The sequence below is a fragment of the Felis catus genome, chromosome X (genome assembly GCF_018350175.1).
Source record: "Felis catus isolate Fca126 chromosome X, F.catus_Fca126_mat1.0, whole genome shotgun sequence".
In the NCBI taxonomy this organism is placed as follows: Eukaryota; Metazoa; Chordata; class Mammalia; order Carnivora; family Felidae; genus Felis; species Felis catus.
The window spans coordinates 80,972,240-80,994,692 of NC_058386.1; the positions used below are offsets into that span (position 1 = coordinate 80,972,240).

The window sequence follows — 22,453 nt, forward strand, 5'->3', positions numbered from 1 at the left end:
AGATTTCTAACCTAAACTACTGGGTAAATAAAATGGAACCATTCACTGAGTTTGATTTAAACAGAATCCTTTGGTGGCAAGCAGCAAAAAAATTAAATTAAAAAAGAAAAGTCTCTAACTCACTTAAACAAAAAATGGAATTCATTGGAAGGGTAGGTCACAACTGAAGGAAGAGCTGGATCAGACCTTAGAAAGTACAGAATAAAAAGAAGCAACTATGAGTTTCTCTGCAACAGGAAATTATGGAATGTCTCTTTAGAGTGCTAATATTAGATTACCAAACCCTAGCCAACTTTCATCTCCATATACACTTGAGATACACTTTTCTTTTTTTATGAAATTTATTGTCAAATTGGTTTCCATACAACACCCAATGCTCATCCCAACAGGTGCCCTCCTCAATGCGCATCACCCACTTTTCCCTCCCTCCTACCCCCATCAACCCTCAGTTTATTCTCAGTTTTTAAGACTCTCTTATGATTTGGCTCCCGCCCTCTCTAACTTTTTTTTTCCTTCCCCTCCCCCATGGTCTTCTGTTAAGTTTCTCAGGATCCACATAAGAGTGAAAACATATGGTACCTGTCTTTCTCTGTATGACTTACTTCACTTAGCATAACACTCTCCAGTTCCGTCCACGTTGCTACAAAAGGCCATATTTCCAAAGTTCTTCATCAACATTCATCTTTAAAAAATTCTTTTCTAACCTCTTTTTTTTCCTTCCCCTCCCCCATGGTCTTCTGTTAAGTTTCTCAGGATCCACATAAGAGTGAAAACATATGGTACCTGTCTTTCTCTGTATGACTTATTTCACTTAGCATAACACTCTCCAGTTTCATCCAGGTTACTACAAAAGGCCATATTTCATTCTTTCTCATTGCCAAGTAGTATTCCATTGTGTATATAAACCACAATTTCTTTATCCATTCAACAGTTGAGGGACACTTAGGCTCTTTCCACAATATGGCCATTGTTGAAAGTGCTGCTATAAACATTGGGGTACAAGTGCCCCTATCCATCAGCACTCCTGTATCCCTTGGGTAAATTCCTAGCAGTGCCATTGCTAGGTCATAGGGTAGATCTATTTTTAATTGTTTGAGGAACTTCCACACTGTTTTCCAGAGTGGCTGCACCAGTTTGCATTCCCACCAACAGTGCAAGAGGGTTCCCATTTCTCCACATCCTTGCCAGCATCTATAGTCTCCTGATTTGTTCATTTTAGCCACTCTGACTGACGTAAGGTGGTATCTCAGTGTGGTTTTGATTTGTATTTCCCTGATGAGGAGTGACGTTGAACATCTTTTCATGTGCCTGTTAGCAATCTGGATGTCTTCTTTAGAGAAATGTCTATTCACGTTTTCTGCCCATTTCTTCACTGGATTATTTGGTTTTCAGGTGTGGAGTTTGGTGAGCTCCTTATAGATTTTGGATGCTAGCCCTTTGTCTGACATGTCATTTGCAAATATCTTTTCCCATTCCATTGGTTGCCTTTTAGTTTTGTTGATTGTTTCCTTTGCTGTGCAGAAGCTTTTTATCTTCATGAGGTCCCAGTAGTTCATTTTTGCTTTTAATTCCCTTGCCTTTGGAGATGTGTCAAGTAAGAAATTGCTGCAGCTGAGGTCAGAGAGGTTTTTTCCTGCTTTCTCCTCTAGGGTATTGATGGTTTCCTGTCTCACATCCAGGTCCTTTATCCGTTTTGAGTTTATTTTTGTGAGTGGTGCAAGAAAGTGGTCTACTTTTATTCTTCTGCATGTTGCTGTCCAGTTCTCCCAGTACCATTTGTTAAAGAGACTGTCTTTTTTCCATTGGATATTTTTTCTGGCTTTGTCAAAGATTAGTTGGTCATACTTTTGTGGGTCCAATTCTGGAGTCTGTATTCTATTCCATTGGTCTATATGTCTGTTTTTATGCCAATACCATGCTGTCTTGATGATTACAGTTTTGTAGTAGAGGCTAAAGTCTGGGATTGTGATGCCTCCCGCTTTGGTCTTCTTCTTCAAAATTACTTTGGCTATTCAGGGTCTTTTGTGGTTCCATACAAATTTTAGGATTGTTTGTTCTAGCTTTGAGAAGAATGCTGGTACAATTTTGGTTGGGATTGCATTGAATGTGTAGATAGCTTTGGGTAGTATTGTCATTTTAACAATATTTATTCTTCCAATCCATGAGCATGGAATGTTTTTCCATTTCTTTATATCTTCTTCAATTTCCTTCATAGGCTTTCTGTAGTTTTCAGCATACAGATCTTTTATATCTTTGGTTAGGTTTATTCCTAGGTATTTTAGGCTTCTTGGTGCAATTGTGAATGGGATCAGTTTCTTTATTTGTCTTTCTTTTGCTTCATTATTAGTGTATAAGAATGCAACTGATTTCTGTACATTGATTTTGTATCCTGTGACTTTGCTGAATTCATGTGTCTGTTCTAGCAGACTTTTGGTGGAGTCTATTGGGTTTTCCATGTATAATATCGTATCATCTGCAAAAAGTGAAAGCTTGACTTCATCTTTGCCAATTTGGATGCCTTTGATTGCCTTTTGTTGCCTGATTGCTGATGCTAGCACTTCTAACACTGTGTTAAAAAACAGTGGTGAGAGTGGACATCCCTGTCTTGTTCCTGATCTCAGGGGGAAAGCTCTCAGTTTTTCCCCATTGAGGATGATATTATCTGTGGGCTTTTCATAAATGGCTTTGATGATGTTTAAGTATGTTCCTTCTATCCTGACTTTCTCGAAGGTTTTTATTGAGAAAGGATGCTGAATTTTGTCAAATGCTTTTTCTGCATCGATTGACTGGATCATATGGTTCTTATCTTTTCTTTTATTAATGTGATGTATCACATTGATTGCTTTGCGAATGTTGAACCAGCCCTGCAGTCCAGGAATGAATCCCACTTGATCATGGTGAATAATTCTTTTTATATGCTGTTGAATTCGATTTGCTAGTATCTTATTGAGAATTTTTTCATCCATATTCATCAGGGATATTGGCCTGTAGTTCTCTTTTTTTTCAGGGTCTCTGTCTGGTTTGGGAATCAAAGGAATGCTGGCTTCATAGAATGAGTCTGGAAGTTTTCCTTCCCTTTCTATATTTTGGAACAGATCAATGAAACCAAGAGTTGGTTTTTTGAAAAAATAAACAAAATTGATAAACCTCTAGCCAGGCTTCTCAAAAAGAAAAGGGAGATGACCCAAATAGATAAAATCATGAATGAAAATGGAATTATGACAACCAACCCCTCAGAAATACAAGCAATTATCAAGGAATACTATGAAAAATTATATGCCAACAAACTGGACAACCTGGAAGAAATGGACAAATTCCTAAGCACCCACACACTTACAAAACTCAAAAAGAAAGAAATAGAAAACTTGAACAAACCCATAACCAGCGAAGAAATTGAATCAGTTATCAAAAATCTCCCAACAAATAAGAGTCCAGGACCAGATGGCTTCCCTGGGGAATTCTATCAGACATTTCAAGCAGAGATAATACCTATCCTTTGCAAGCTGTTCCAAAAAGAGATTCACTTTTCTAAGAGAATCCAACCTTGCTTGGATCACATGTCCACTGCTATGGTGGAAAGTGGAGGTAATGTATTCATAATTCCTCAAGAACCACTGAAATGGTGGAGGGCCAATTTCCATCATTCATTGATACGTATAAATATCAAAGAATGATATATGCTTTTCTCTTTTTTAAGGGGGGGTGGGGCCGTAGGGGCAGAGGGAGAGGGAGAGGGAGAATCTCCCACATGGGGCTCAATCCCGTGAGCATGAGATCATGACCTGAGCTGAAATCAAGAGTCAGATGCTTAGCTGACTGAGCCACTCAGGCGCCTTGATACATGCTTTTTCTAGAAGCAGGGCTGATAGAATGTTAGGCAGAGAGATGTCTACTCAGGGAAGGAGAAAGATGGGAGGGAAGGGTGGCTGTATGGAAAGGAGCTATGGGAAGAGGTACTCAATTTTAAGCATGTTGAATTTGAGATGCCCGTGAAACACCCAAAAAGTTATCAGTAGGCATATTTAAAAGGCGGAAAAAGAATAGTCACTAACTCATTCTGTTGTGGAAATTAAATAAGTGAATGCATGTAAAATATTTAGAATGGATGCTAACCCATAGGAAAATCAATAAATGTTGCTTCCTATTATTATTACATAGTAATCCTTCCAGAAAATATTTGTTGAATACTTACTATGAGCTAGATACTGGGCTAGATACCTAGGGTTGTTGTGAGAATGAAATAAGAGAATGCATTAATAGTTAGCACTGTGCCCCCAAGTGGAAATAACCAGAAGCCAAGAGGTAGAGAAAAGATTATTGAGCAGAGGTCGCACCCTACTGTTTAGTAAGGGTAAAGAAAGGGAGAGGATATTTTTTTGAAAAGCCAAACAGGAGTTTAAATGTGTGATTTCACTTATAAGAACGTTGAGCACATTACTTACCTTCTACCAACCTCAATTTTCTCACTGGATAAATGGGGTAACATGAAATACCGCCAAGGTTTGTGGTAAAAAATGAATACTATAATGGACATATTGTATGGCACAGAAGATACTCAATCCATTTTTGTTAAAGTAATAAATACTTTTGTAATTCTCCCATTGTACTAGTGACATAAGAAAATTAAGAATTGAGGAAATAGAGTACAAAGATCCTTAGGAGAAGATATTTCTGAGGCTTGGCTATGGATAATGCTGTAAATTCTGGCAAGAAACCCCTTAATAATCCTACAGAGCAAAGCTTTCATCAAAGAAAAATCCACCATCAAAGAGATCATGTGGGGGCTTTCTTTAACTCCTAATTTCCTTATGTCCTACTAGGTCCTATCTCTGAAAAATAGTATTTCCAATATAAATGTTAAGATCAGTTCTCATTCATTCAACAAATATTTATGGTCCTGTACTTGTGTATTAGTCAACTCAGGCTACCATAACAAAATACCACAGACTTGGTGGCTTAAACAACAGACATTTATTTTCTCACAGTTCTGAAGGCTGGAAAATCCAAAATCAAGGTGCTGGCTGATTCAGCTTCTGATGAGAGTTCTCTTCCTGGTTCACAGCCACATTCTTGCTCTGTCCTCAAAAGCCCTCCCTCAGCAGATATACATGAAGGCAGGGATTGGAGAGTGAGAAAGAGAGTGCTCTGGTCTTTCTTACTCTTCTTATGAGGACAATTCTAATTCCTTGGATCAGGGACCTACACTTATGACCTCATCTAACCTTAACTATCTCCACAAAAGCCCTGTTTCTAAATACAGTCACACTGGGGGATATGGCTCCTACATATGAATTTTAGGAAGACACAAACATTCAGTCCATAACACCATGTATAGACATTGTGATGGGCTAGAGTTAGAAAGATAAAAAAGAAAACTTCCATGCCATGGTTTGTCTCCACAGCACACAGATAGTATCACAAAGTGGTTTTGGAATCACACAGGCCTAGGGGCTCCTGGGTGACTCAGTCAGTTAAGCATCCAACTTTGGCTCAGGTCATGATCCCACGGTTCATGAGTTCAAGTACCACATGGGGCTCTGTGCTGATAGCTCAGAGCCTGGAGCCTGGTTTGGATTCTCTGTCTCCCTCTTTCTGTATCCCTTCCCTGCTTGCTCGCTGTCTCTCTCTCTCAAAAATAATAAACATTAAAAAAATGATGGAATCCAGGCTTGAGTCCAGCTGTGTGCTATTGTACAAGTTACTTAATGAATCTGTGTTTCATTTCCCTTATTTATAAACCAAAGAAAATAAGAGTGCCTAATTCATTCATTCACTTAATAGGTATTTGTTGAACAACTACTATATTCCAGCTATTTTGCCAGACCCATATGGTTATTATGAAGGGGAAAGAACATAAAAATACATAATGTTCTTAGTATAGTGTTAGTATTCCATTAGTATGAGTTATTGTTACCAGGCAGAGCCTCACTGAAAATTGGATTTCATGGCTAACAGTTCCAACTCAACATTGTTGAAAACCAAAGTCATTAATTCCCTCCTGGTATGCCTCTTACCTCTTATCTTCCCCCATCCCAGACAAGCAAACAAACAAAATCTGTTTTTCCTTCTGAGTTCCCTCTCTCCATTAATTTGACGCCTAAGGAGTCATTCAAATTAGACACATCCATAATCTTTGATATTTCTCTCCCTCCCCTCCCCCCACATCTTTTTTTTTTTGAAATTTATTGTCAAACTGGTTTCCATACAACACCCAGTGCTCATCCCAAAAGGTGCCCTCCTCAATACCCATCACCCACCCACCCCTCCCTCCCACCCCCCATCAACCCTCAGTTTGTTCTCAGTTTTTAAGAGTCTCTTATGCTTTGGCTGTCTCCCACTCTAACCTCTTTTTTTTCCCCTTCCCCTCCCCCATGGGTTTCTGTTAAGTTTCTCAGGATCCACATAAGAGTGAAAACATATGGTATCTGTCTTTCTCTGTATGGCTTATTTCACTTAGCATCACACTCTCCAGTTCCATCCACGTTGCTACCCTCCCCCCACATCTAATTGGTCACTTCATAGTGGCACACTGGCTGGCTCGAAAGAGCTGATTGAGATCTTCTCAATTCCACATCCAGTGACATCCAGTTGATAGCTCGAAATCAGCTACGGGGAAGTATTTACACTGTGGAAATCAGCAAACACTATAAATTAAGGGTTTTTCCTTCTCTGCTGAGCCGGTTGTTTACCAGCATACCACTGCTTCTTTTTTTAAGCCTTTTTTTTAATGCTTATATTTATTTTTGAGACAGAGAGAGACAGAGCATGAGCAGTAGAGGGGCAGAGAGAGAGAGGGAGACACAGAACCCGAAGCAGGCTCCAAGCTCTGAGCTGTCAGCACAGAGCCTGAGGCGGGCTCGAACCCACGAACTGTGAGATCATGACCTGAGCTGAAGTCAGACGCTCAACCGACTGAGCCACCTGGGGGGCCCCGTGCATACCAGTACTTCTTAGTGTTGTTCAAATCTGCCACTTTTCAGTTCCCACTATTACTATTCTAGATATGGCTCTTATTTCTTATCTAGCCCTATGGTAGAGCCTCCTAAATGGCCTCCTTGCCTTTGCCTGTTAAGCCTCCATTCTGCCACCAGAGCTCATTTTATAAATGTGAATTGGATTGTGTTTCATCTGCTTAGAACACCCCATTGCCTAGAGGAGTAAGTCTACCTCCCCCTTAACATGGCATTTAATGCTCTTTACAATCTGCCCCCACCCTACCTTGATCCAGTCTCTTGGACATCACTCTCCTTGCTCTAATACCCTCCATTGTCACCCCAACTCAGCTATTTGTTTTCTTGAACATGCCACGCACTTACATGCCTCTGTACCCTTGTTCATGCTGCTCCCTTAGCCTGGAATGCCCTTCTCTGTCTGGTGATCAGTTTAAATATCAGCCCCTCTTAGAAGTCCCACAGTGACTCCTTGAGGTCAGAATTAATTTCTCAGTCTTAAAGGGAATGCCAACTGCTGCAGCCACTCTGGAAAACAGTATGACTGAAAAAGCTAAAAATAGAACTACCCTATGACACAGCAATTGTACTACTAGGTATTTATCCAAAGGATACAAAAATTCTGATTTGAAGGAGCACTTGCACCCCAATATTTATAGCCGCACTATCAACAGTAGCCAAAGTATGGGAAGAGCCCAATGTCCATTGACTGACAAATGGAAAAACAAGATGTGGTATATATATCCAATGAAATATTACTAGGTGATCAAAAAGAATGAAATCTTGCCATTTGCAACAACGTGGATGGAACTAGAGTGTATTATGCTAAAGGAAATTAGTCAGAGAAAGACAAATATCATATGAGTTTCTTCATATGTGGAATTTAAGATACAAAACAGATGAACATAAGAGAAGCAAAAATAATATAAAAACAGGAAGGGAGACAAACCATAAGAGACTCTAAAATACAGAGAACAAACTGAGGGTTACTAGAGGGGTTTTGGGTGGGGGGATGGGCTAAATGGGTGATGGGCACTAAGGAGAATACTCGTTGGGATGAGCACTGGGTGTTATATGTAAGTGATGAATCACTAAATTCTATTCCTGAAAAATATATACATATATTTTTATTTTAAAAAAATAATTTCTCAGTCTGTGCTATCAGGCTGAGCTTCTCTCTAAGAGGAGAAAGAGTGATAAACAGAAATAGTAGTACTACCAGTAGCAGCGACCTTTAATAAGCAGAAACCTTTTGGATAGTTTGGCCTTGGTGGCTTTGAACAGAAGAAAAGACTAGATAGAGAGCATGGGTGCTAAACCTGGCTCATCTATGTGCGAGTCAGGAAACAGAACCAGAGATTCACGTAGCTGGAAGAAAGGGTCTCTTTGCTTTCAGCAGAACTACACCTAACCCACCCTAGACTAGCAAAGGAGAACTTTTTGAGAATGTCTTGTAGAAGAGAAAAATAATCATAGAAAAGTACTTGCCTCGCCTGGTACCTCCCCTCAGTGTTAGCCTTCTTACCCTAAGTGGGAGGTACGAGGAACTTGGGCACAGGAATCTGGAGAGTGTATCAGTGCGTGGGTTGGTAGCTGGTTGGTGCTTAGGGTTCATTATGCTCAGTCTGCCATTGCCCTGATTCCCTCACAATTAGATTGTTCACAAATGGTTGTTCACTAGCCCACTGTTTCTGAGGTTCAGCCCATCAGGAGTGGAAAACAAAAACAGGACCTTCGACCAGCAAAAGGACTTAAGGGAAAACAGCACATCTAGCACAGGAATGCCTGATGATGTTAATCCACTGTGCGTATGTCCTTGGGCCCTCCAGCCCTTACTGGGAGGACTCGAGATACTTCACTGGGTTGGTTGTTGTTTAAAAACTATAGAATGCCCATCCAGTGAGAGAACATAAATGTAGAATTTTGTACAGTTCTGGCTACAATCCTATAAACAAACAGAAGTGCCTATGCACGGTTTAATGTCACTCTGTGAATTGAGTTCAAGAAGCCCTAACTCTAAGTGCTGCATGTGAAATAAAAGCAGTTAGTGCAGCTGTTATCATTGTACTCCCCAATCTGGAATTAAGCTATAGGTAGAAAATACAGAATATTTTTTCCACTTCAGTTTAATCACAGGTTGGAAGCAGGAAGCTCATTTATTGCTACGTTTGTGCCTCTCGTGAAACTTAACACTACTGTGCACAGAGTAGATGATTGATAAACATGAAAGCCAGGAATGGGGTTAAAGATTCCTGCCTGACAGCCATTAGCCTGGTCAAAACAGTTATCACCTCCACTCTCCACCCTCCCTAGTTCTTTTCAAACCATGCCCCAGCAAAAGACCCTCTACCTGCTCAAGGTAGTCCTAAATAAGTCCTCTCTTCATTTGGCTCATCGATTAGATCTTCTCTTGGCCACAATTTTGCCTTTTCCTGGGGTCAGTTAGAGTACCCCAACTTGCAGGACTAATCCCAGGTAAAATGCTACTGGGAGAAGTTGGAATGATTTGTCAGGTTCTGGGATTTGCACCTAAGAATCACTGCCCTACGTCTGCATTGTGCTCCTTGTCATGTGATGGAAAACAGGACTGGTCGAGGCCTGGCTACATTAGAGGAATCATTTACCTTAGAATACGATGTATTGGCATGCAATAGTTTCCTCTTTTTAAAATTCTTTTAACATTTATTTTTTGAGAGAGAGACAGAGTACAGGCAGGGGAGGGGCAGAGAGAGAGGGAGGCACAGAGTCTGAGGCAGGCTCCAGGCTCTGAGCTGTCAGTACAGAGCCCAACGCGAGGCTTGAACTCACGAACTGTGGGATCATGGCCTGAGCCAAAGTCAGACACTCAGCCGACTGAGCCACCCAGGCACCCCAATAATATCCTCTTCAGTGTTGATAATCTTCTGAAACTTCAGTGGTGCAGCAAGCAGTTCTCTGGCATCTAAGTATCATTTCTACTTACCTCCTCCAACCATGGTACCTTTACAACCACTCTTCTCGGGGCATGATTCTTCCCCAGAGCAGTTCCAGCAATGGGCCCATGAAACTGGCTGAAGAGCTGTAAAATTTTACTCCTATCCATTGATCCTTGACAGGTTTGTTATGATTCTACACAAATAGCAACAATAGCTAACATTTATTGAATATTTTCAGTGCACCAGCCAATGTGCTAAGCACTTCACATGTAGCTCTCATTTCATCCTCGTATCTACCCTAAGTCATGAGTAATTTTATTATTTTTGTTTTACCAAGAGGGACTCTAAAGTCAATAAGCAGTCATTAGAGCCAGGATTTGACCCCAGGCAGCTGACCTTCAGAACCTGTGCTAGTAACCCCTATGCTATTACTACTCTGAAGTTTTAAAATTTGTGAGTGCTCAATAAACATTTGAATAAAGGAATAAGAGATTAGAGGTCTCTATTTTCTGAAGGGCTTCCCCAAGGCCTCCCTCAGGCAGAATCACGTGTTTTTACAACTCCCTGGCCCATTGCTGTGAGCAGGGTTTAGACAGATGGCTAAGAGCAATTAGGTTGTGCTTGAAATTTTTCAAGCACAATTGAGTCCCACTTCAGAAAAGTAGAGAGCAGTTCAAAAGTGAAATTACCTTCTCTGGTCTGTTGAATATAAGTTAGCTCTGCTTGGGCAGCCTGCTAACTGTTAGCTACTCTCAGGAGGAAATCTTAGGACTTGGGGAATAGGTACCCCAAACTCACAACCTTAATAAGCTGAAGTTTTCTTATGGGTAGAGGTGATGGTAAGACAGGGAGAACAACTGGAACATCAGTCCGAAAACATGATTTAAAAAAAAAAATAGTGGGTCATTTCATCTTTTTGTGCCTCAGCACCTCCATTATGAAATAGGAGCAATCTCTCTGGCTTGCTTTCTATTTCCAAAGCAAAATCCTGAATCAAAGTGCTTGTAAGACTGCAAAAGCTCTCTGAAGGCATAGCTGCTTGTAAGCATTATCTCCAGAAGTTGGGGTATACTGCAAAGAGGTGTAATGGGAACAATTCAGGTAAAATAGTAGATTGAAAAGAGGCCAATGAGGAACTGCTGGAGTAGGATTTGCTTATTGTTGGTAAGATGGTGGTGGCAATGGGAGATTATTATTCATAATGCACTTCAGAATTACACAGCACTTTATAGCCATTCTTCAGTACAGTCCTACAAATTGACGTAAGACTGAAAGTAATGAGGCCAAGTCTGAAAGAGTCAGCCAGTGGGTAGTTAAGTATGAATAGTGATTGAAATGAGAAAGTGACAAACATACCTCTCAGGCTCAGTGCAGTATATCTCTAAGAGCCTTGTTCCCTGCTCTAATAGCTGTTTCCAAGAAGACTGACTTCATGCTGTGGCTGCATAGGAATGGAGAGCTGGGCCACTTTGGTGACATTTGGGGATGCTTAGCACTATACTTTGGGAGGACTGCATCTGGATTGTCCTAACACCCCCCTCTTCTTCCATTGCCTTAGAGCACTTCTCTCATTCTACTTCTTTTCACAGTTGTTTGAGAAGATGTCTGCCTCCCTCTATTCAAGAAGGAGTATGGCTTAGTCATCTTTGTGTCTTGGTTTGATGTTGGAAATATTTTAAATAACAGACCCTCCCTTATGTGCCCTCCAACTCCAGGATCTAAATCAATTCAACCTGATCTCAGTCCTGGATGGCCTAATAATTGGCAGATCAAGCATATGCTTAGTAAATCAGCTAAATAGAGGAATTAAAGATTTTTTTAGGGGTTCCTGGGTGGCTCAGTTGGGTAAGCGTCTGACTCTTGATTTTGGCTCACATTGTGATCTCATGGTTGTGAGACTGAGCCCTGCATTGGGACACTGGGCATGGAGCCTGCTTAAGATTCTCCCTCTCTCATAAATAAATAAATAAATAAATAAATAAATAAATAAATAAATAAATAAATATTTTAAAGAAAGAATTGGATATTTGACATTTCAAACAAGGATTGACACAATGAGATACAACTTCACGCCTCTAGGATGGCTATAATAAAAAAGACAGCAAGTATTGGTGTGGTAGGAATATAAAATGGTACAGCCACTTTGATAAGCAGTTTGGCAGTTTCTCAAAAAGTTATACATAGAGTTTACCACATTACCCAGCAATTCCATTCCTAGGTGTATACTTATAAGAATCAAGAACATATGTCCATGTAAAACTTGTACACAAATGTTCATAGCAGCAATAGTCATAATTACCAAAAAGAGGAAACAACCCACATGTCTACCAACTGATGAATGGATAAGTAAATTGTAGCATATCCATGCAGTGGAATATCATTCAGCCACAGAATGGAATGAAGTACTGATCCACGCTACAACATGGAAGAACCTTGATAACATGCTAAGTAAAAGAAACCAGACACAAAAGACCACATACTCTATGATTCCACTCATATAAAATATACAGAATAGGAAAATCTATAGAGACAGAAAGTAGATTAGTGGTTGTCTAGGGCTGGGAGTGGAAGTGGGGGTGGGAGTGACTGATAAGGGTTTTGCGGGGGTAAGTGATAAAAATGTTCTAAAGTTGATTGTGGTGATGTTTGCACAACTCCGAATATATTAAAAGTCACTAAAGTTGTACACTTTTAAGGAGTGAATTATATGGCAATAAGAAAGAATTATAGTAGTAATTATGGGAAAGATCAGATTTTTGTTGAGCCATCTTATGCTTATTTTACAGGTTAGTATTATTTATATCTTGAATTATATATGGGTGTGTGGGGTTTATAACATTATCTCTTTGGTGCTTCTAAGTATCTTAATCTGCCCCTGCTGGATTCTAGCTGCCCATCACACGTCACACTGAATCTTTCCCTTTGCCTTCCCCTTCATAGTCATTTGCCTTGTGTCTCATACCTGTCTGGTGATTAGAATGAAAGTGATAAACTAATGAGTATAATGTATAATGACTGAAGATAGCACTTATATTTTGACAGTGCCTTAACCTGAGAGAAGTGATTAATAGGAAACTGTAGGTCTCATGGCAGGGCCGGTGGAGGAAGTCATTTTGATTAGTAATGGCATTTTAATCCTACTTAAACCATACCAAGTTGGTACCTACTGACTCTATCCACTCCTATAACATTGATTTTAAAGTTGAACCGAAGGAGGGGCTAGTGTGGTAACTCTGAGTTTGATTGGTTATTGGCCGAACAACACTGTGTGAGGCATCCTTTTATCACTGACAGATTCTCACCTTGAAATTATAATTTTGCATCTGCTAGGCAAGTATCTTGCCTTTCTTTAGCGTAACTGTATGGAGATCACTACCAGATGTAAAAGACTGATGGCGCTTGTCTTTTAGGCTCAGGCTCGTTTTAGGTTTCAAAACAAGTTCAGGATTTAAAAGTATCCCTGAAAGAGGCCTCTACCTGTTGGTGACCAAGGTACTTGCCAGATATTATGCCACTATGTGCTTTTGAATGCACCAAGGAGTGGTGATTTCTAGGATGTGCCCTACTTTTAATATTGAGGCACTGTCTGGGAGGAGAGAAGTTGGAAGAGCATTAACATTGGAGTCAGACGGATTTGGGGTAGAATCCCAGCTTTCATTTCTTATTAGCTTAATAAATTTGAACAAGCTACTTAATATCTCTGAGCTGTAGTTTCCTTATTTGCAAAGTTGGGAACAATAATCCTTACTTCACAAATTGTTGTGAAAGTTACAGGAGGTAACAGATGGCAAGTGCCTTACACTGTGTTTGGCACAGGGTATGAGCTCAGAAAATATTAATACCCTTCTCCTCTCAATACAAGCTACAAGCAAGAAATGCCCACCTTGCCCCAGCAACCTAAACACAATCAAAGTAGAAATCATTAGCTGTTCTCTTTAGCCTAGAGATCCAGTAGTTCTCATTGCATTGTATATCCTATCCTGCAATCCCATATGTAAAGATTGTTAGTATGTGTGCATGTGTCTAGTATTCTGGGTTGGCTAGGAGGATGGGAAGATTGATAACATAAAGATGGTTAATAAGAGTCTGACTGCCTTGTTGGTATGTCTACTTAAAGTGCTATAATATCTGACCTATTATGGGGCACCTAGGTAGCTCAGTCAGTTAAGCATCCAACTCTCCATTTCAGCTCAGGTCATGATCTCAACAGTTTGTGAGTTTGAGCCCTGTATTGGGCTCTGCACAGTACGGAACCTGCTTGGGATTCTCTCTCTCTCTCTCTCTCTCTCTCTCTCTCTCTCCCTCCCTCCCTCCCCTGTGCATTCTCTAAATAAACAAAAAAACAAGCAAACTTGAAAAATACCCGATCTATCATGGAAACAGGAGCTAATTACATTCCTGGCACTGCTTCCTTTGCTATAATCTACTCTGGGTCTTTATGTCTTCTGCAGATAGGTAAGCCACTAGGACCTTGAAGCAATAAAAATAATAATCTCTTACATTTGAATAGCACTTTATAAATACAGTATATTCAATATATGTTCACATTCATTATCCTGTTTGATTCACAATCTAATCAACTGAACAAGGCAGGTATTATCCTCTCCATAAGAAGAAAAAAAACAACAACATGTCTCAAAAGGTTAACAGCAATGTAATAGCAAACTTGGGATTAGAACCTTTGTCTTCTAACTCCTAATTTGGTGTTTTTTCCACTTTAAGTGTAACTGAAGTGGTTTTGGCCTAAATGGAATGAATTTGAAAACAAACAGAACGTAATATTTGGTTATATAACATCCCAGCTGCTGGCTCTGGTTTAGCAGAAGCTTTAAGAACAGTAAAAGAGGGTGGAAGGTAACCAAGTGTGTAAGATGAGTTCTGCATTTGAGATGTTTGACAAAAGCTGCAGAGGATGTTCAGAACATTGACTGGGACAACACTGAGACTTCAATTCTTGGTCTATCATAGCTTTGCCTTATTGCTTATCAACTCCAATGACAAAATTCAGCTTTTTCAGCAGTGTGGCCCTATATTCCTAACATGTTTCTCCAACTTATCTCCTAATTTCCTGCTTCCTTGTCTATGTCATACACACTCCCCTCCTCCTACTGTCTGACTCATTCTCACATCCCAACTTCTCCTGAGGCATTTCACCTTTGTCTATCTCTGTACTTAACCCTTTTGGTTTTGTTGCATGAAACCCCAATTCATTGGAAGCGACTTCTGCTAGACAAATAAAGTGGCAAAAACCACTCTGTAAATAACTGACAGAGGGTTATTCTTGTCCTCTGCATTTTATTAGTGCTGCTTTTTACTTCCTAGCCTGACCTAAAACCTGGGAATTCCTTGCTCTGATACTTTTACTTTCCTCTAAACTTTCTCCAACTTGTCTGTAAAAACAGTCTTGACGTGGTTGTGTGTGTGTGTGGTGGGTTTTGGCAGGGGGGTGGGTGTGAAGGGGACTTTCTCTAGTAGGGAAACATTCTTCCCACTTCTCAGCTCACAGAAGTCAGCAAAATTCCTGTTCCTCACATGTTTTTAGACAGCAGAGAAAGTGTTAGAGGCAAGAAAAAGGTTGAAGATGGAAGCAAGAGAAAGAAAATTTATGGAAAAAGTTCTAGAGGAGATAGGAAGAGAATGTTGTGAGATGATGAGCAAAGCTATTGACCTTAAGAAGGGGGAGAAAAAGGAGTTTTCTTTCTCTGGGGATAATAGATGGGAAAGAAAACTGGAAGAAATTCTGAGGTAGAAAATAATTTTGCAGGGATAACTCCCACCTTCTCAGTAAAGCAAGAATGGAGATTATTTGCTGAAGTAGTTGGGCTTGGGTTGGGCATTTGAGAAGAGTAGAAACAATTTGAAGTAGTTTTGGTAAACATGGTCAGGGACCCAATGGCAATGGGAATGACCCTATACTACCTCTCCCACCCCCGAGGGACAAAAAAGCTATTCACTGTTTATTTCTCCTTTAGCAACTTAGCAAGTAGTAAGGCTGGGAAGAAATGATAAAAGGAAAGGATAATATGAGGAGGAATCACTGGGGGAGGGTGCTGTTCACCCTCACTACCAACTCCTCTGCTTCAGACCCCCAGCTGATAAGTACCTACAACTGCCTCCTACCCGGCATCCAAGCTTCTGGCCTTTCTCCCCTCCAAGTCACCCTACATTGCACTTATCATTCTATTGCATTCGTGTTTAATTGTCTAACCCATTGGGCTATGAGCAACTTCAAGGCAGTTTCTGAGTCTCTGAGTCTTCTCTGTGCCCCTGGGATCTACCACAGGCCTAGCATGTAGTAGGAGCTCAGTAATTGTTCTTTAGATGAAAGGCGTTAGAATAATATTTCTAAAGCATAAATCTGACCATGCTGCCTGCCTTTAAAAAACTCTTAAATGATCCTTAGCACACCTTCTTGTGTGCTTCTATAGCCATCTCCTGCCACCTCCCATTTCCTACCCGTATCCCTATCTTAACTAGTACTTGCAGTCCCTCAGCAAGCTGAATTCTCTAAGCTTTGTGCCTTTGCACATGCTTTCTCTCTACCTACCTGGAAATGCTTTACTTATCCGTGTTCACCTAGCAAATTCCTGTTCAATGATACAGGATGGGTCTCAAGCATCCTTCTACAAGTTATCAGGATAGAGCTGCAGTCAAAGCTTGTAGCCCAAACTACTTAGATTTTTCTTTGCCCTCCTCAGAGAAATAGTTAAAGCTAGCTTATGTGCTTGCTCTGGTTTGTCCAGATGTTCCCTGGGTGAGAAAGAGTCTCACTGGGGCTTAAATGTCAGAGTGGGCTTATCTATCTAGTTAGTAAGGAAAGATGTTACCTCTCCTGCAATACAACTAGAGACTCTGTCTATCCCAATACCCTCCAGGAAAAAAACCAAACAACTTTTCTCCAAATACCTCAAAAGACCAACAACAGTAAAGAATGTGCCTTCAGTGTCCTGTGAGATGGCACATGGTGAAAAGCCCATAGGAGCTAAGCCAGTAGACCAAATACAGTAAAGTAGAGAAGTACAGCAGGCTATGTGGGGACCATAGCAAACTGGAGAACTCTACCTCATCTCAAGGTCATTTCTCTTTTCCTTTTCATACTCCATTCATGGCCTTAACCTTTTTTTTTTTTTTTTTTTTTTTTGGTGGGATCTGCTCACTTGGGACTCTTCAGAGAGAAAAGTCTGACCTCTAAGGTCCCTGTGTCTCTAACCTCTAAAGGAAGGGAGGCAATTTGAGTAGAGTAAATAGCTTGAGAAAAAGTACAAAGGATGGAAAAATTATCTGAGGAAATTCTTCTGCCCTAGTCACATTTGTCTCAGTGACCTACGTAGGCCTGACATCTCCTCAGGCCACTGCTAGATGAATGGAGGCAGAATAGCAGTGGTTCACCATGTGGACATTGCCCACAGAGGTCTAGGATAAGCCTTAGCTCCATAGCACATTAGCTGTGTGACCTTGGACAAGTCATTTAACCTCCCTGTTACACTGCTTTATCTGTAAAATGGGGGCAATAAGAGAGGCTATTTTTTTTTAATTTTTTGATGGCTATTTATGTTTGAGAGAGAGAGACAGAGAGACATAGTGCAAGCAGGGGGAGGGGCAGAGACAGAAGGAGACACAGAATCTGAAGCAGGCTCCAGGCTCTGAGCTGTCAGCACAGAGCCCAACGTGGGGCTTGAACTCATGGACTGCGAGATCTTGGTCTGAGCCGAAGTCAGATGCTCAACCAACTGAGCCACCCAGGCGCTCCAAGAGAAGCTATTTTAAGTGTGTTGTGAGGATAAAATGAAATAACGTGTGCAAAGCACTTCAAATATATGCTCAATAATGTTAACCATTATAATTGTTATTAGTATAATCTAATAATTAAACTTAGGTATTGCTAGCTGATAATGACCTAATGTTTTGTGGGGTTTTTTTTGTCTGGTAGGTAACATTCCCATTTTCACAGGAGTCCTTGGTGCCTTAAACAGAGAAATAAGGAGGGGTGGTTTTTCCATCATGATGGGGTCAGTGGGAAAGAGATTTGGGGAAACCTTTTGTTATGTCCCTCAAAACAAACTCTGTGGGTTTATTTTCATGGAGGCTGGTACTGTACTTTTGTATCTGCAGCCTGAATGCTTTCTCTAGAGGTAGAAAAAGGATTATTCCAAGTGTTCCTTGTGATCTGGATAAGTCCAACTATAGTCAAAGTGGGTGCCCCATCTAGCTCACTCTCCTTCCTCCTTCCAGACCTAAGACTCTGGTTTTGTTTGGCCTACTGGTGAGCTGGTGCCGGGGTGAATAGTGAGTCAGGTTGCCATGTGTTTGGTGTATGTCTCTTGCCATTGTTCTGCATCTGTGCTAGCCCAAACAATTTCTCAGAGTGTTCCCTCTGGTCTTTCTTCTAGCCAACTCTCCCCTCCAAGTCCTTCCAAGTCAGTTGTAAAGGACTCCTGGGGCGGCATGGTATTGAGAAACCCTGCAAGCTGCCAGGGCTAAGACTGGGGCTGGGACTCAGGGTCCGGCCTGGGCTAGGCTGGGTAGCTAAGAAATGAAATGCTCTGTTGAGGGTGTGTCGATGGAGATGCTGGATGTTCTTCCAAAAGCACCTTCAGAAATCAAAGACCTTTTCTGGGCCTGCACAGAGGCTTGGCTGCTGCTGCTTTGGCCAAACAGGAGGGGTCACTCAACATAGCTCTAAAAGCCTAGCTTGGGGGAGGGGGCAGTTTGTTCCCATTTTGTTTGTTTGTTTTATTTTTTTTAATGTTTATTTATTTTTGAGAGAGTGCGTGCTAGTGGGGGAGGGACAGAGATAGAGGGAGTCAGAGGATCTGAAGCGGGCTCTGTGCTGACAGCAGACAGCCCAATGCGGGGCTGAGATCATGATGTGAGCCAAAGTCAGATGCTTAACCAACTGAGCCACTCAGGTGCCCCTCTTCGCTTGTTTTAAAGAGGAGATTACGCCTTGACGCTAAACTTTTACTGAAACCAGCAGCCTAAGTTTTTAAAAAATTTATCTCAAAAGAAAAACACATACACACTATTTCTTAGCTGAGGGTTTTCAATAATAATAATGATAATAATTATTATTATGCTCAGTCCCTATAGACAGTTTGTAAGCACTAGACCCAGGTCCTTTGGGCCAGGAAATATGTTCTGTTCTAAATTCCAGTGCCATCAGAGCTTATAAAATTTTTAGATGCAAATTCTTTTTAAAAAAAATTTTTAAGTATAAGACACTCTTAAAAAACTGAGAACAAACTGAGGGTTGATGGGGGGTGGGTGATGGGTATTGAAGAGGGCATCTTTTGGAATGAGCACTGGGTGTTGTATGGAAACCAATTTGACAATAATTTTCATATATTAAAAAAATTGTTTTAATGTTCATTCATTTTTGAGAGACCAGAAAGATAGTGTAAGCTGGGGAGTGGCGCAGAGAGATGGAGACACGGAATCTGAAGCAAGCTCCAGGCTCTGAGCTGTCAGCACAAAGCCTGACACGGGGCTTGAACTCGTCAACTGCGAGATCATGACCTGAGCCGAAGTCGGATGGTTAACCAACTGAGCCACCCATGTGCCCCAGATGCAAATTCTTGAAGTTATGCAACAACCCCCCCTTCCCCAAACCACTGTTTCTCTCATATACACCCTGTTCTCAGAAGTGGAAGGAGGAAAGAAGAATGCTTCTCTTATCCTTTGCCCTCTCCTGGAGCTGCTAGAGCTTTAAGTATGAGTATATTTGTGTAGGAGGATGGACATGGTGACTTTCTGGCTGCTATTCAATCCATCCATCCATCCATTCAATTTACTCATTCAACAAATATTTATTAAGTAACCTACTGTGTGCTGGGCACTCTGTAAAGGGATATAATCCCCTCTATCCATTTAGTGGCTTTTCTGAGTTCTCTCAGGGTGTTTGGAACTTATACTGTCTTCTCCTTAACAGAGGTAATAAAGGAGTAAGGGCTGGTATGGACAGAAGGAGGGAGAGCAACTGGGGTATTTGCTGAGGAGAGGCATGGAGGAAATATATTTTCTCAAATCATTCAAGGTCCCTTTTGTTTCCCTTATTGTGGAGGTTTTTTTCTACATGTAGATCTATCAGGGGTAAGCATAGAACTTATGGGTGACTGGAAGGTTGCCCTAGCCTAAGACTGAGCCTTGAGTACCAGTGACGATTCTAGAGCAGAGTGTTTCAACCTCCAACACAGAAGTTGAATCCTGGACTGGCTACTGAGGGACCCTGCCAGCTGCTGGCTCTGAAGTTGGCTTTGGATCTGGGCTAGATCTGTGGAAGTTGGGGCCCAGGCTCCTAACTCAGCAGCTTGTATTGATCTCCAGGCCTCTTTTGTCTCCTCCTCCCCAGTGGAAGCCTCTCCCCCTCTCCCCCTCTGCCTCAGCCTCTTCCGCTTTCCTCTTCTGCTTCTAATGAATTGAAATCTCCGAGAGCCGCTAAGGCTCTGGTAGTTTTACAAAACTGTCCTTGCTCTTTCTGCATTCTGCCCAGTCAAGGGTATCTTTGCCGGAGGTCGGAATGATGCTGTTAGTCCTGATGTGATTGCATAGCAACACAGAGCGGCTCTGAGAGGGGAGGAGGAGGAGGAGAAAGAGAAGAGGGCAGGAAGGTGGGAGAGACAGAGGGAGAGTGTGCATACAGCAGCTGTCGGCATCCCTGTCTCAGGGACTTCTTTGCTGATTCACAGAGGCAGCCCAGCGCCAGCCTCCCAGCTCCCAGTTGCAGCCTGCTCCTCAGACCCGAAGGAATCAGAAGGTAGGCCACAGAGAAATGATTCCCCAGCCTCGCCCTTTTCAGGCTGGCTGAGAGGAAATGATTGAGGGAAGGGAAGCTCCAGAGGACTCTGTGTGCGTGTGTGTAAGTGTGTGTGTGAGTGTGTGTGTGTTTGTGTGTATGTGTGTGTGTGCGTGCCTGCCTGCTTCCTGCGTGTGCCTTTGGGGGAAAACTTGCTTTTAAAAATGCCCACAATGAAGTAGCTACTGCTTGGATTCAGAGGGGAGAGAAAAGGTGCCCTGGCACAGAAACACAAGCCAATGTGTGCAAGTAATGAATAAGAGGAAGGTCCACGGTTTGCTTCTTAGAGAGGGAGAAGGGTATTATTTATTTGTTTGTTTCTTTGTTTGTTCATTTATGTTTGTTCTCAATGACATGCCTTTTGTCCAAGGGTAGATTTCCTGGTGGGAGGGAAGGGAAGGGGTGTGGAGAGCATTGATTGAAAAGGGAGGAGAGAGGAAATGTGGGACCTCAGAGCGGGTTCCCTGAGTAAATGAATGTCTGGTCAGCAGACAGGACACAGGAGTGCTTCCCTGGAGTAAACTGGGCTCTGATTTAGGAGCCTAGTGCTGAAGGCACGTCCTGATATCTGCCCTTACTTCGTGGTTAAATTTATCTTCCCTGTTGGATTTTGCCCTTTGCTTCTTCCCTTGGTTGCCTTTCTAACTCCTGCAATCAGGAGGGCACCTCTCCACTTCTGAGAGCGTAGCTTGGTGTGCTTTGAAATGGGGTTTACATCTCTTGGAGTCAAACACCTTGTTCCTTCTGGTCTCCTCACCTTTCCTGGCACGAGGTCCAGTGTCCAAGCCTGGTAAGTGGGCTTGAGACTGTGTGGGTAGTTAAAGTTTGTCCTGCCTTTGGTAGGCAGGTGGAGCTAGGCCTCATGGGTGTTGGGTCCAAGCAGGTAGCTGGGCTGGGCTTGGGTGGAGTGGAATAGAGGAGGGATGGCAGTGGTAGCTGCCTGTTTCCACTGAGAGCATGGTGCATGCTGAATGGAAAAGAACATACTTTCGTCTTATGTTTTCTTTGTGATTGTTCAAAAGAACTAAAGCCTTAAAAAAAACACCTCTATTTCTAGTTCACCTTAGTTCCTGGCTTTTCCAAAGGCATCCTTGTTTCTAGATTAAAGGCCCTCAGGTAAAACACCTTTTAAAAGGCCCTGTGGGAACCACAAATCTCAGAAGATTTGTTCTGTGGGATTTGGGTGGGGGGATGGTTCCAGAGAACTTTGGAGCCTCAAGGAAACCCTCCAGGAAATGGAAATACTGCAGGTGAAATTGATAAGTATCCTGTCCCTGAGAGAAGACCAAGCCCCTCTTTTGCTGGGTGAGTTAGCCTCTGCCCTGCAGTCCTGCTTCCTGCAAACTCTTGCTGGGGGAAGAAGACATATGGAAAAGGTCCCTCTTCCTATGACAGTTGTTCCCCCAGGCATTCTGCTCTTGCCAAGTATCTCTCAGCTCCGGCCCAGAGCATCCTTCAGTTCCAAAATCACCCAAAGGAGGAGAGCATGGCCAGAAGCAGAAAACTTAACAAAGGCCCAAGAGCCAGATGTACAGAGTGTGTCAGTGATGCAGCACTTCTCAATATAGATACCCAGAAGTTTCTGATGTTAAATCTGCCAGAGTGCCAGATAGGATTAGGCTCTCACTAATGAAGCCCAAGAAGATATCCTTCTAAACTTGCCAGGGACACTCACCCAAAAGAAACCCACTGTATGGAAAGCTATACCATCAAACCACATTCCTCCCTTATAAAGGATTCTGAACACACACTGGCAACAGAGATAGCAAGTGAGACAAATCCTTCTAGGACAGCAT

General features: G+C 41.8%; 1 protein-coding gene across 4 annotated transcripts in view; it reads left to right on the forward strand.

Moving 5' to 3' along the window:
* The window catches only part of DRP2 (dystrophin related protein 2), a 100,192-nt gene that overhangs the window by 38,065 nt on the left and 39,674 nt on the right, over nucleotides 1–22,453 (forward strand). For 3 of the 4 annotated variants that reach the window (XM_006943864.5, XM_019824067.3, XM_045050562.1), the window contains exon 1: nucleotides 20,239–20,618. The exons of the other annotated variant lie outside the window; for it this stretch is intronic. The gene's annotated coding sequence lies outside the window, so the exon portion shown is untranslated. Of the gene's footprint in view, nucleotides 1–20,238; nucleotides 20,619–22,453 lie in introns of those variants that run through there. 4 annotated transcript variants of the gene reach the window in all.